The sequence below is a fragment of the Perissodus microlepis genome, chromosome 16, assembly GCF_051167445.1.
Source record: "Perissodus microlepis isolate ML-2025 ecotype Zambia chromosome 16, ASM5116744v1, whole genome shotgun sequence".
NCBI classification, from domain to species: Eukaryota; Metazoa; Chordata; class Actinopteri; order Cichliformes; family Cichlidae; genus Perissodus; species Perissodus microlepis.
In genome coordinates this window covers 22,264,056-22,280,123 of record NC_140476.1, presented here as the reverse complement: position 1 = coordinate 22,280,123, position 16,068 = coordinate 22,264,056, and the positions used below count along the sequence as shown (strand labels likewise).

Genomic DNA, 16,068 nt, shown 5'->3' with positions numbered 1-16,068 from the left:
CGAATTGCCTGGTGGGCTGCTGTGGGGCTAATAACACTTAATAATACTGAAAGAAATCCTCTTAAGACTTCAATGGAATACAAACACATGCTTCATATACAGTTAATCAACAGGAAAGGCATGAACACAACCCGTCTTCAGAGTTTTCCTCTTTAGCCACTTATATAGAGCAAACAATGAGCGCCGTTTGAAGTTGTGGCACTTCTAAAGGTGTAATGTAATATTCATTAATTCACATTATTATTTGTAGTATTTCTTAAGATCTACGCATCCCTCTGCCTCTGAGCACGGTGCGTCTGTAAAGTGGGCAGCAGTGCCCGTCTCCTCAGCTCCGCACTGTGGCTTTAAGAGCGATACTCAAATGGAGCCAATGACAACAATGCATGTTCCGTATCCCTCAGCTTCGGCCCGACCTGAGGTAACCCTCCCTCTTATTATTTTAGCAGCAGTACATGGAGGAATGCAAGCAAGGCAAATAGACCCTAAACATCTCTATTACTCTCCACTGCTGGCACCAGCAGCGGGGTTTGCGGCCCAGTCCTCATAGTCAGCAGCACCACGGCAATCATGACCATTCTAATTCTGAGGAATAAAAGCTGAAGCGGTAATGAATGACATACATTATCTCTGTTTACCTTATGTCCTGGCCATCTAACCACACTAAACATATTGCATATCACACAAAATCCCTGTGGCCTGCTCAATTATTAAACGTTTGGGTTTTGGTTTTTGTTTTTTACTCACCAAAGTATCCACTCAAGACAGCTATCGGAAAACATTTCTTATGCAAAAATTGTTTCAGCAAAACTGTTTAATGCCAAGTATTGTTCCTCTACCTCTCAGAGTCTCAAGCGAAAAGCTAATCCTGACTGTGTTTGTGACTTGAGTGTGTGAGGGAGGCAGAGAAAGAGGGAGGATTTACTCCCTCAATCTGCAACCCCCCAGATCTCGCCTCACAGGTCTAAGTCCCTCAGGTACCCTGGCTGTGCTGCTATTGTATTGTTGTCCAGGATGTCCTTCGGCTTCAGGTCTTGGTAGGCCCAGATAGCGTTGCCATGGTAACGACTGGGCGGGTGGAGCTGCAGCCTCGGTCCAGCCTCAAGCCATGTGTTGAGGAGGAAAAGAAGAGAGGAGTGCACTAAGAGAGGCAGAAAGTGAGGTTTTGTTTTCCCCGGGATGACCACCGTTATGGCAAATGCACTTTCTCCTCATTCACGAGAAAAAAAAGAAAAAAAACCCAAACCTCTCCAGACAGAGACACTTAAGATAAAACTTGATTTTCCCGAGGGGTTTGCTATTCTTACATCAAAAATTTGGGTTTTTTTTCCTTTTCCATTAATTTTTCTTCACTGTGCTAAATGCTCACTCTATTGCTGATGGAAAAGCGAAACAATTAGAACACCTTTCAGTTTGTTTTGGCTCTGCCAGACAATCACACAGTTCTTAAAAGTAGCAATCTTTTCCCCGTGTGCCTAAAGTCCATTTAATCCAGTGGGTTTGTGAGCAGTACCTAATGAACTGGCCTGCAGAGGGATATTCATAGGAAATCAATGGTCTCTGCGTTCCTTTGCTTGTGATGGTAATGACCAAAGAGCTAACGGCAGTCGGGGAGCCCTAACACTGAGTAATGAGATAACTGAGGGGTGTTGAGGAGTTCGTGTCGCACTCCTTTGACTGAAGTCAAATGTCAATCGCTTTCGTTCCCACGAAAGAATTGTTTCTAACAGCTAGTGCTTGAAGATCAAAAAGAAAAATCAAAAAGATTAAAGATAAGAACAAAGACTGAGTTGAAACTGAAAAGAATTTGTTGGTGGTGATAAACCAATGACTATCCAGTATCACTAAATTTGCTCTGCTGGCAGCAGGCTCAGGCAACCAGCAGTGCACTGTCCATCAGCAGTATGAGGCACTGTGTGTGGGAGATGGAGAGAGGGAGGGGTGGGGGGTTAGAAGGAAACAGGGTAGATTAAGATCACCTTTCCATTTGCTGCTCTCTGAAATGAAATGGCCATCCCAGGTGTGTGGGGGAGTTGGATGGAGAGAGGAGGGCAGTGGAGTGTTGAGGCATCTCATTTCTCCCTCCTACAAGCCCTCCTGTCCCCACCACAATCCCTCGGTAAAAAAAAAAAAAAAAAAAGAAGGTAAAGGGAGCAGGTGAAGATTGATGTCAGTTCTAGCAGAAGAAATACTCCACGTATACCTATTTGTGAGTTTTCTGCTGTCTTTGTTTTATTGTTTGAATTTATTTGCGTGCCTGTTAATGCATTTAAGTGAATGAAGTGAAACTCCCACTGCACATCAACATCCATGACCTGAGGTTCACCATCTCCCAGTTCCCTGTTGACGGCTATTGACTGTGTACTCACTGAGGCAACAGCAAGAAGCTTGCGGGCTGCCTTAAAAAAAAGTGTTAAAAATTAGAATAGACAAACTTCTCTAGAAAACATCAGACATCGCGAGACCAAATGTTGACCTCATGCGCTCGTTTATTATACACGCACATTTCCTCACTCCATACAGAATCAAAAAAATCAAAAGGAAAGCATGTCAAATTAAAAACCACTGTGCCAGAAACAGCTCTGTGGCTTACTCTTGTCTTTTAGCTTTACACCTGTGCTACTAGCACGCTGCCAACACTGTGAATCAAATAATTTTATTTATGAACTGTTCAGTGTTAATTAATGGAGTTTAACAAGGAAGTACTTGACTGGCCAAAAAAAATTATATTAAAAAAAAGATGTATGTCGGTTGGTGGTGAACAACACTGTGACTTTGTGCAAGTGCTTGATACTGTCTCTGGGTGTTCACTCTCAGAGCACGGAAAAACATTTATTTCTAATTTTTTTTTGTTCAAGTAAAAGTTGGGGCTTAAACAAGCTAATGAAACCAGATTTAGTATCTGGCTGTGTGCACCATCTTTGCTTCCCTTCTCATCTTTTTCCTCTCATGTGGACATACTAGCACACGCACACACACACAATGCCACACACCCTGTAACACACTGCAACAGACGGGCCCCGCCAATGCTTTGTTCCCATGTCGAACGCCCAGAGCAACTGGGTGCATCTGTGTCACAGAGGCTGGACCTGCTGCCACGGGCTGGGATGGAAGAGGGATGGAAAAGGGTGAGAGGAAGGGAAGGGGTAATGAATAATTGGGGGGAGGGGATGGGGGGGTTACATGAGGATGGATTCAGGAAGGTGATAGCTAAGGAAGAGATGGCGGGGGGGGGGGGTTGAAGAGCGCAGAGTTACTGGCAAAAGCAGTGGTTAGGAAAGCAATCACGGGGAGTTGAAGGGGTTGGAGGGGGTTGTTTAGCGGGGAGGAGGAAGGGAGGGAATCAGAGAAGCGAGAGAGGGGAGAGAGGGGATATGGACATGAGCCAAGGCCCGGTCGAGCGCAAAGCACACGGTGCAAGAATGCCAACAGACCCCCCCCTACCATCCAGTCCTCTACCAAAGGGAGGAGAGAAAGAAAAAAGGGAGAGCAAGAAAGCAAAGCAAGAAATGCATTTAAAAATGTAAACAAATGCTTAACTAGTGCTATGGATAAAAGGAACAGAGCTGTAGTTGATGCGAAATAAGCATTTCCTGTGTTTTGCCCAGTCTGTTGCTGGCCTCTTTGCTGCAGCTCACTTCCCTGTTCTGTGCCCCTGGACACCCCAATGTGACACATTGGCCTGATAACCAACCTACGACTGTTAGCTCACTTGCACACTGCAGCACTTCCTCTCTTTCAAGTCAGCCAGTGCACAGAGGTTTTTGAAAACTAGTAAAGAAATACTGTAGCAATTTCTCAATAAAGAAGGTGAAATGAGGGGAAAAAACTTGCTAGACAAAGAGCTTTGGATGAGTGATACTTTTGCAGACACTGGGACATAAACGCTACTGATTTTTTTTTGCTAGCAGAGTAGACGGATCAGCCGAATCACAGCTGATTTTCAATCTCAGCCTGCTTCATGTTAAGCTGCATCTGTTCATGACCTCATCTTGTTGAACTAATTCTGGTCTTGAGAGCTATGTGCATAGTTCCTTGCTGAGTTAGTACTTGAAGTGTAACTGCGCCCAGGAAAATTATGGCATTTTATGCGGTTAAGGGCTCAACAGATTTGAATCTTAAACCCAATCCGGTCAGTGGTGCCCTACAAAGCTAAACACCACATAAATAATGCAATTCAAACAGGACCACTTTAGTCAGAGAACTTCTTATTTCCATTTGCAGATGACTAAGTTATACTTGGCTGCTTGGCTCTGCTCTCAGGCCTCCCCAGCAAAAGCCTTGAAGAGCACACCTCAATCCCATGTTCTTCCATATGCATAGATGGAAAACCCAAGCACTCTCAAAGGAAGAACAGCAGCACAGGCGTCAGTGACACCAGATATGATGCTGATAAGTCAGATAAATCCATAGAGCTATTTGGGGAATGTATATAAAGAAAATCGTAGCTGTGTTAACTCATATTCATATTTGACAACAAATTGCATGGCTGGTAAAACATACAACTGACATGTCTACTTGGAACCTGGGTTTTCTCCAGGATGTCAAATGATAATTTGTGGGGGAATTAAGTGGAGTTTAAGGGATTCAGACACACAGCATCAGCTTATCCTCCATATTGTCTTCTGTGCCTGCTGGCGACTGTAAAAGACCGCAAAAAAAGCATACTTTCTAGCAATGACATAGTGACGCCTGATGCATTGATTTTTGCTGGGAGTGGGGGGCAGTCAACTCGTTCCTGCTTGCTACAATATAGCTGTTGATGGTTGATGACCAAAATGGCCAGTATGCCAACAAGCCATCGGCACAGTAACAAACCAGTGGTGCGCAGCGCAAACCATTTTAAAGAATGGATTTCGCAGCGTCAATGTTCCATCATGTTTGAAAAACCGATTATGTTGATAGATATGAAAAAAAACTCCCTTCAGAGCCACAGAAGGGACATAAAGATTACAAACAAATAAGGCAAAAAGCTGTTTTCAATACGATGAGTTAACGTTTGAAATTAGCAGAGTTCCCCTTTAAGGTCTCTCATGAAAATGAGATTAAGGTACTTACTATCTAAATAAAATCCCTTCACCAGACAGGAAAAGAGAAACACCATCAGTGTTGATGGTGTTTGTTGATTGTCCAAGGTATGTATGTGTGCTTAGGGTTCACGCCTGGATGTACTGTTTTGGACATGTTTTTTTTTTTTTTTTTTTCAAATCATTCCTGGCACTCTGTGAATGGTCTCAGAATTTCCATTTCAGAAGACGTATTTTCCTTGGCAAGAGCAGCAAGTGAAGTCTTTTGGATGCTTCTGGGACATTTTTGAACGGGGCTCAAGAGAGCAGAGAGCTACTACCTCCTTGCTCATAAAAGCGTGGACTTCTCTGACTGCAGACAAGCACAAGGCAATAAACTACAGCTTATACACCCTACCCTTTTTAAAAGAGAGAGAGAGAAGGGGGGGGGGAAGTTCCCTTTAGGGTTAAAACCCCCTCAAAGATGCACTCAACTGATGCCTTTTACCTCAAAACACCCCGCCCATTTCCTCTTCGAATAAATCAGTTCCACAGAGGAAAAACACAGCTTGCTTTATGTACACAGTTATTAATAGACAGAACACACTCATCATGTGTTGGATGATTTATTTCTGGCACATATTGTGAAACTTGGGGAACTTATCAACTCCTTATCAATTTAAAGGAAAAACTCAGAGACAGGATGAATACATAATGATTTTAGAAATAAAAGTTAAATGGGCACATTAAGGTTGTCAGCAGCAACAAAACAGAGCGATTACAGAGGTGTCACCTAATGGCTAATCCTTGTATGATTATTCTTGAAATTAAGAGTAAAAGGGATATCACTGAGATGCTGCCTATCAAAAAAAAATGATGTGTATTAAAAAAAAAATTCATAAAACCGAATACCAAATAAAGCCATGTGACAAATTGGGTCCAGGGTGCACCCTGCCTCTCGCCCTATGGCACCTGGGATAGGGTCCAGCCCCCACAACACACTGAATTGGATTTTGGATGGACGGATGTGTGGAAAATCAAATACAGAGTAGCCTGAGACTGCTCCAGAGATAGACACCCAAAGCATGTGAACAGGTTGAATGCGCCTAGCAAAGGATGAGTATTGATTTCATTGATCCAGGTGTCATAATGGTTACACCCAGCTTCAAGAAAAGCTCCAATTCGAAATTCCCCATAAAAGTCGGTTCCAAATTAAATTTAAAAAGAAAAACCTGCGCTCTGGCGACTTTGTGCGGTGTAAAGTTAAAGAAGCAACAGCAGTACCCGTGATATCAATCATTTGAAGACTTTAAATTAAATTATTAGAAATCAGTGTAATGACGTCTGAAATGATGGAAACACTGCCGTGTGTGAGAGAGAGCCACAGAGCAGTGAACTCATAGTGTTCCTCCCTGAGCCAGGCAGCTCAGCACCTGAGAGGAAACCGGCTCCATTTATAGAGTGGATGCCCATGTAAATACACAAACAACACACAGACACAGAGTCACACACTAGTAAGGCCCACGGAAGTTCCCATATTCTGGTGAATTGCCCTTGGGTCCTTGCTATTTCTGCCAGGGGCAGGGGGATCCTGTGTCAGTAATCCTGTCATGATGAGGGGGATGAGGTCGCCGGATGCAGCTCAAGTACACTGCCTTCACCAGCACACACACATACAGGCAGAATAATTTGTAACGACCACGACATACAGCAAGTCAGTTATGATTGTGGTTACAATAACAAATCTGCGGTTCACAACAAAATTTCCTCAAGGTAATGAGAAGATGTCGCAGACCGGCACTGACACATGCTTTATTTAATCAAGTGAAACTTATCAAATTAAACCAAAGAGTCGACAGACCAAAGCAAGTTGCACAAGTAATAACACTTTAGCCAGATATTTCCCTAGTGCCACTTGTTTAATGAGTCAAATGGTCAAAATATGGTTACAACAGGGCAAAAGGGAAATCTTTTATCTTTTTTTTTTTCAGTGACTTTTTTCATTGTGAAAGATCCCCACCTCCACCATTACCACCTCCGTCCCTTCTAGGTCTTGTGAAACTGTGGGAAATGAAGAAGCTGTTTATTCTGAGAGGAAACACTCAAAGCGAAAAGAAGAGTCGGTCGCTGTCTGGTTTGTCTGTGTCTCTGTCTGTGTCTCAAATGCACTTCTTATAAAGCTGACTTCCTGAGCCCCTTTTCTGATCTACAATCTGGCTCGCAGACACTCACAAACCTCGTGACCTCTGCCTGCACCCACCGTGAACCATATTTATCTTAGATTCAGAGGCAGACACGCATGCACATAAACTCTGCAGCTCTGCCCATGAAAGAAGAATATGGATGCCCATTCAACACAAACAGCCACCCACACACACCTACAGTGTATGCACACACAAGCCGTGCACAAATACACACACACTCCTCCACATTGCTCCAGAGAGAGGTAAACAGAAGAGTCTGACATCCTCTTGCATCATGTGCCTCAAATGCAGCAGAGAAACAGCTAAACAAGCTGTGACCGTGACAGCGCTAAAGTGAGGTGGCATTACTCAAGCAAGCTCCGACTCCCAAGTCAAAGCAATTTGTGACACCATTCTAGACTATTTATGTCCAATTGAAGGTCATTTTGATGAAATCGTGAGACAGAATAAGTTAAATGTTCAGTATGAAAGCTGGATCGAGTTCGGTGCTAAGGAAACCACAAATAGACACCACAAAACAGCTCCTAAAGAGATAGTTTACTATGAGGTCTTCTTGCTTCAGCATAATCCGCTGACCTCTCAGAAACACCGTACACATGCATACACACTCACTCACCTCAGTAAATGCAGCACGGTCAGTGGCTGTGCATCTAAAATAGCCTCTGACACAAAAACCTCACTTGTACCAAAGGAGGGGGAGGTGGAGCCAAGCAAACCAGGGTAAACGTGTGGAGCACTTGGCTTAGCCTTTCAGGAAGATACTCTAATATTCTGTGTATGTTTATACCACCATACGGCAAAGCTGTACACGAGAGTGAGATACTGTGAGGCTGGTTAACTGCAGTGGATCAATACAAGATGCACTCGGTGCCTCTGTACCAGTCTCCTATTTACTTTCAGTTCACAGGTCCTTGGTTGAGGTGACCACACTGCGGTACTTACTAATCATCTCAAAAAGACCGAACAGCATCGCGGGCACATTTCTGTACAGCATTCACCATGAATAAAAAATGAAAAACCAGTGAATATATTTTTATTGATGCTTTACAGTGGGAGGCCGCCATAGAAGGGAAATATAAAGCATTCTCACAGTGTTGTAAAGGTGTTAAGCAAGTGAACCTTGTGGTATTTTGCCATTTCTCAGCGCTCGTGAAGAAGTTATAGCTGCTTTCAACATGTTGAAAATGAGTGTAAGGGTGAAACCCTGGTCTAATTTCCCACACTGAACTAATGGATTAGTTCAGTACCCTCACAAAAAAGCAACAAAAAAAACCCTTTTCCATCAACTCTACCACCACTAACCACCCACATGTTTACCACCCCCACCCACTCTCACCTGCCCGAAGGGATGCCAGCACACTCGACCCTAATGGCGAATTCTTTGTGTAGGCTACTGTCTCTTATCCCCTAGGCTCTGGTAGCGTATGTGTGTGTATTTGTGTTCCAACATGTATGTCTGAATGTGATTCCCCTTCCCCCAACATATGCACTGTGTACATACTGCTCACAATGGCCTATCTTCCGAATGCATCACAGCATACGCGCACTCACGTGCACTCTCAAAAAGATCGACCTAGATGTTGTACAATAACTGTACAATGCAAGCATGCCAAGGCACCAATACAGTGACTCATCTACTACTGTATCTACTGTAAACAACTCATGTAGAAATAATATCATCTCAAACAGTGAAACACACACTCTTATTTTTTTTTCACTTGTCTTCCTTTGCCGTTTTTTCTCACTCGCCATCTCTTACATCCAAACAGCGGCCTGCATGCAGGCATACATGCGAGCGCGCGGGCAATTTTCTCATGGCTTTTTTTTTAATAGCCTTTGCAGAGTCCTCCTGATGCAGCTTCACAAAGTGTCTCGACTATCTAACCCTACTTTGTGCTGACACAACCAAATCCACCCCAACGCACAGCACATGGAAATTGACAATAACGGACCAAGCAAAACATTCCAACACACTGACACTTATTACATCAAATGCGCGCAGCTATTTTCGCTCACCGAGTTTTTCCCCTTGGTTTGACCCATTCCAGCTCTCCAATAACACTCAATAAAAGCCAGCAGCTGTGTTTACCTCTATTACTCATCTACTCACGCCTTCACTTCGATTACTGCTCCTCTCTTTTTAAGCCGACGCTGTGCCATGTTGATACCTGGCTGAAGCAGCTAATTGAGTAGAGCTATGGCCTGTAGTAGGAGCCTAAATTCAGCTGTGTAGAAATGCCACAGCCCTCCAAATGGATTCCACATGCTGTTTACATAATTTCCTTTCCTAACAGTTGACCTACAGTACAACTGGAAACAAAGTTCACAGTGATCCACGCAGCATCCTTACACAGGTCTGCAGAAACCATCTGCATGGAGGATAGAGAGAAGCAACTCCCAAAAGATTCTGTGAAGGGGAAAGTCTCAGAAATGATCCAAAACAGACTGAAAATGCTGACTTTGAATACTCTCCCATCCTTCTTTCTTGGCTTCCTTCCTTTTCTTCTCTCCTCCTTTAACCAGCCATATTTGGCTAAAATCAATCGCACGCTAGTTTGAAAGAGGAAACGTCATCGCCTATAGACGGGCCTTCCACTGACATACCTTTCTATCCTAGCCATGGAAACATGTCGAGCGACCTCAAATCAGAGTCTGGGGGCAAGCTCTGCAACATGAGTCACTTCCAGTAAGCAGTGAGTGTGCTGCTCTAGCGATTGTGTCATTACGCAAAAGGAAAAAAAAAAAAAAAACTTGGATCAATACACCGGTCAGACATCATTTGAAAAAATCTGCCTGTCTTAATACGTTTTTTGCTCTATCAAAATAAAAACTTGGCTCCCCACGATAGCTTTAACCATAGGAGACTCCTTATAAGTATACAACCAGGGATGAGGTTAACAATGCTAAAAAATGATGTGGGACAAGCTGGAATCTTTCATGTTAGATTGTAGATCCTTCTGATTTTTTTTTCTTCACTATTTATACTATCAACCTCAGAGTCCCTGGCTGTTGCACAATACTTTCCGTGCTTTCTCTCTCCCTCTCTCTCTCTCACCACTCTCTTTCTGCTCACTAAACACACATGCTCTTGCACTCTGTGTACACCCTTAACTTAATTTGGTAAACAAATGGGGGCTGGACACTCGGGTCGAAGGTTGAATCCACAAGAGAATGTGCAAAGGGAAAGAACATTTTGTCATTTCTAGGATTATGAAATACCAGTATAGGGACTTCAGCTCACTAACATCACCTACAAATATTTCTTTTTGTTTTTTAATGTCGCTCACAGTAAGTTCACGACAGCCACCGCTGGATGAACAATGAAGCGACACAACGATTCCTTTCTCTCTCCTTTAATTGAGTCAGCTTTTGCGTTTTCTTTTTTGGCTCACATGATAGTTTGATGTAAGAAGGTGCCAACATATCCTGGATTGAGAGCTCGAGAGATGAGAAGCAATTTTCGGAAACTGGATCTGTATGTTATATATTGGTTCCATACCCTAACCTCTCTAATTTTCCTCTCACCCTGGCCTTGGATTACAGTAGAGACCCACATTAATCCAGCCATATAGTGCGCTGCAGTCTATCTGCAATCAGTGCTGATACACTCCATAACACCCACTTGGATCAATGAGCAGTCGGTCAATATGGCAGCAGTTAACCCAGTTTATTAGCCCTAATGCAGGAAATTTCATCTTCTTAAATACAAATTTGAGCCTATGTGTTGTTAGCATGAACAAACCAGAGCAAAGCACATCTTCCTGAAAGATTTGATCTGTCAACAAGCAGCCAATTTGTGCGTCCTGATACGTGGCTGACAGAGGTTGCCTTTAAAGGGAGGAATCCTGCGGAGCAATTAAATATCCTGGGCAGAGCGGTGTTGATGGACAGATAGAGCCTATCCGTTGGTGATTGGCTTTTTAATTGAGTCCCCCCCACCTGTACCGATCCTTATCGTAAGCCTTTGGACCATGTCTTGGGGTGGGGGTTGAGCTACTGAAGGAATCAGATTGGCAGCACCAGCTTTATACAGTTGTGGAGGAAAACAGCAAGACGCGTGAGACATCAAATCGTTCATGTCAATGTTGGTATAGTCGGTGTGCTCTCAAGATTTGCATTCTATTTGTGACAGCAGCGGTGGGTTTCAGGGGTTGGGTGCGCTCAAAAGCAGGCACAGGTATGCTAAAGAATACCATTTATAAATGCAAATATTTAACCTGACATGTTGAGCATTTTAATCAGCTGCCTCTCCAGTGTTTCTTTCACCTACCACAGTTGGATGGGCTCCAACTGTAGTAGTGACACATGCAGCAGTCTCCAAGTACTGCAGGTCTCAGTAAAAGTGGCTCTCCAACTTACAGTGGATCTCCAGATCTCCCCACACCAATATGGGCAGCTGCCATCCAAGATGATGCCCGGAATGAGAGCAAAGCAGCTGAATAATTTTGCCAGCACAGCAGTAAACCAGCAAAGCATGACACAGGAAGGATGGGGCTAGGTGGTTAGTAACAACTGAACCTTTAAAATAAGAGCGAGATGATTGTCCACTTGCACAATAATGATGTATATCGTCCTTTCAGACAGACGATAAGAATCACAAAAACGCTAAAATGAGTCATGAGACATTAAAATATCTGTACAGCCTGCCAATGTCTATGTAAAGTCTATTTGTGGGAAAACCTGATGCTTCAAGCAAAAAACTAGAAAATAAAAAAATAAGGAAACACCCCAAAACAAAATAAGTAAATTTTCAGAGCATTCTGCAAGTTGCAAGAGTTATTCTTGCTGTCCTTCAGAAGCAAATGTCAAAGATGAATAAAAAAAAAGTATATACAGCAATGGGTGGATGGATGATTAAAGTAAATTTGGACTTTGAACACCGAAGACAAGTGTCTGTTCCCAGTTTTTTAACGGACAGCCACTGCCATCATTGTTCTTGAACTCTTAGTTATTACTATAAACAGGGCATTGAAGAGACACCAATATATCCACTGTAATCATTTTTCCAGCTAGTTTCATAGAGAACCAGGGGATCTCCAGATCATAGACTGGACAGAATTACAGTCCTTGCTTTTTGCCTACTGGGGTCTCCAGTCCATCAAAGGTCTAACAAAAAGACCCAACAACCTTTCACACTCACACTCACCTGTACAACCGACTTTGAAATCAACACTTATATCAAGCATCTTTTTGGACTGTGGGAAGATACACACACAGACAGAATACGCAAGATCGAGACAGAAAGGACACCGACAGGTTCAAGCCCAAACTTTCTTGCTGTGACGCAAAAGTGCTAAACAGTCATTTTGAACCCAAACCATGACCTTTTACTAACCCACTCATTTTTTCTAGCTAAACATTCATCCTCACAGTAAGCCACAAACAGCAACATCCTTTCGATACTGCTGTCAAACCAGCTAGTGCAGGTTGCATGTTGCTCTAGTGGACGTGGGTAAACATTAAAAATATATACACTAACTGGTCAACATTTCTTTTTCTTTTTTTTTTGTTACTGCTATCTGAATGTCTGAATTAAGTCACAAGGAACACTGACCTGTTTATCATGTAAAGTGACCTTTACATGATAAACATTCAGACAGGTCATTTAACTCTTCTGTTATCATCCAAATGTACTACAGTTCATTTGAACTGTTCTCAGTTCACCGCATTATTATATGCTACACTGAAGTGAGTAGTGTTGTCAGTGAAGTTAATACTTTAGCAGTCAATGAACTCATTTTTACAGAAATATAGGCTCTGACTGTGTTTCAGCAAGAAGATGATCTTGATTAAGACAATATATCACATGCACTGTGCAGGCTTCCCTTACATGCAGGCAGCAGTAGCATGATCAAATACAGAATGTACAAAGGCTTCTAGCATCAACAGCAAAGTGGGCATGTGATGGAGACTTCGGGACTTGGACTGAAAAGTCTCTGTTTTCCTCAGTCCACACTAAAACACAGTGCTTGAATTTTCTACACTGCTTCATAATCCAGGCGTACTGTGAACGCTGGGTAAAGACACAGCAAAAGTTATGCATTTTAAAATGTTAACCAGTTATTGTGGCCATTGCCTCAGGGATGATCCAGCTTAAAGACTTTCTGTTGAAGACCTGTTCATACATACACTGAACCCCCTAATTACAGCTACATTATCTAGTGCTTACAATGGCACTCTGTAGCGCTGAACCATGTGGTTCAGCGCTACAGTAATTAACCTTAAAGAGTTTATTTTCAAATTTCTTTCCAGATCATAAATACTGTTATCACAAATAAGCCTTCAGATCCGTGACATTCCAGACTTACGTGATTTGGATGATCACGACGTGCAGATGTTTGTGTGCTGTAAAGAGACACTTTCAGGCATCTAATGTGATTCTTTGCCGTTTACACACAGAGTCGAAAGTCTGCTCTACATGTGTGATATCAGCCTGCTTATTCGTGCACAGGCAGAAGGCCTTATTGTACATGGATTTAAGTGATACTTTAAATGAGCACTAATCTCCCTCGCTCAACACCCAGGAGCTGCAGAGCTGCAGGGGGTCTCATCCTCACACATCCACACACATATATATGCCCACACCTTCCCTTCCTCTTTCTTTTATATATATATATATATATATATATATATATATATATATATATATATATATATATATATATATACACATACATACATACATACATATACATATATATATATATATACATATACATATACATATATATATATATATATATATATATATATATATATATATATATACATATATATACATACATATACATATATATATATGGATGAACAGAGAGAGAGAGACCCCACTTATAAACACATACAAATACCCTAGGGCTGACGCATAGTTAAAGGCAAGGTAGGGCCTCTCCACATCGCTAGGGTAAAGTCACACAGGTCAGTGCTTAGTTTCCACATCAAACCCAGGAGCAGAGGCCAGAGTCTCTACCACCCCCATCCCCACCACCACCTTTCTCTCTCCTTCCCTCCCACTCTCTCCACACACATACACCCTCCTCCTCCTCCTCCTCCCCCCTCTCTGGATGTACAAATGCCTTTGCTGTCAGCTCTGCCCTGGTCCCCTGTAATTGAAAATAACAGCCAAGGGCCAGCCCCCGGCCACTCTCTCCAGCCTGGTGGCTCTCTGCCCCTGTGACAGCCACCCATCAATACCAATGACTATTACCCTGGAAGTGAGAGCGCTGGCGATGACATCCAAGACACCACCCCTGCAACACTCCCACACACACACACACACACACTCATATATACACACACCCGAGTGTCCTTCCTCCGCTATCCAACCCTCCTAATGTTTAACCCATTCCTAACAGCCTCGTTCCTCTGTTTCTAAGCTGCTACAGTAGACAAACAGCCCGTCTCTCTCTTTCACACACAGACACACACACACACACACACACCATAACGCTGCACACAAATGCACACCCACACGCACACAACTCTCTTAAGACATGCACGAAACTCTGACAAGCAGCAAACTTTTTTTTCCACTGAGAAGTGCCGAGAGTTTTTGCAGCGCAGTCACACTCACATCCCCCACTAAGACATTCAGTCAGTGTTATTCTACAACACTCCTTCACTGATAAGCGGATATGTTTGAAGTTGCATTGGACTTGTGAGAGATAAGAGACTTGAAACACAAGAGGTGCCTGCGCTGCAAAAGTGTGGATGCTGCCCATGTCCCCGGTTGTCCCGAGTATATAAAAATCAGCTCTCTTTTTTTTGGCCTCTTTTATGACAGCTTATTAATTGACACTGACAATAAAGAGTTGTCCAGTCAGCTACATGCGGGATCTCTTGTCTCCCCCCCACTACCTTCTCTACTGTCAAACACCAAACACAATACTATAGGTGATCTGAGTTGTCATTTGCTTTGACAGAGCAATGACAGCTGGACGAAACGCACTGAACACAAGCACAAAGCCCAGCAACGTGACAAATGAAGCACATAGCAGCAGCCAGCAGAGGAACAGGACAAGAAAATTGCACAGACCTTGTCAGAAGCTGCAGAGCCGTGGAGACTAGGAGACTGTTTTCCTTTCTACAGTCCTCTCTGTCTCGTCTCCTCCTCTCCTCTTCTCTCCTCTCACTCTGCGCGTATGTACGTGTGTACGTGTGTATGTGTGTGAGTGTGTGTGCGATAATGTGTGTGAGTGTGAGTGAGTGTATGTGAGTGACCAGCTCCCTCCCCTTCTGCCTCTCAGCTGCTCGGCTCAGGCAGTTCTCAGGAAATGAATGAGAGCGCACAGAGAACTGTTGTACTTGCAAATGACTTACCCCGAGTCACATGATCCGCTAAATGTAGGGTGGGCCGGTGGGTGGAGGCTTCATAAGCAAAAGGGAAGACAATATACTCTAAGCTTTAACAGCATGCATCGAATTACATGGGGCCCCTCAGGGGAGGTTTCCGACGCGTCCGCTCTAAACCAGTCCAAACTCCCTCCAGTGCACACCTCCCGGAGCGCAGCGGAGAGCCCTGGGCTGGGGTGAGCACCGGAGCACCTCCCCGTTTAAAGGGGACGGAAACGAAGGGGGTAACAGTGCATTAGTTCAACTTGTTTTATTCGCAATGCATCAGTTTGGGTTGTGATAATTAAAAGGACAAAGTTTTTACACGCGCGTCTAGTAATTACACCCACGGATACAGTAATTATAAATACAAGAATACAAACATTTGTGGTCAGTGAACCGATTTGTGAATAGAAAAACGAACTAGTGAACATTTAGTTTAATTTTAAATCTCATCCAAGAGGAAGGAAAAACAGCAAAATCACATGAGAATATTTCGTTCTTTTATGATTCAGTGACGATCAGTGTCTCAA

General features: G+C 43.2%; 1 protein-coding gene across 3 annotated transcripts in view; it reads right to left on the bottom strand.

Annotated features, from left to right (window-relative positions):
• The window catches only part of klf12b (Kruppel like factor 12b), a 38,334-nt gene extending 22,648 nt beyond the window's left edge, over positions 1-15,686 (bottom strand). The window contains exon 1 of one of the 3 annotated variants that reach the window (XM_084954730.1): positions 15,524-15,686. The gene's annotated coding sequence lies outside the window, so the exon portion shown is untranslated. The other 2 variants (XM_084954731.1, XM_084954729.1) reach the window with 2 other exon arrangements.
• Between the last annotated feature and the right edge of the window lie 382 nt (positions 15,687-16,068).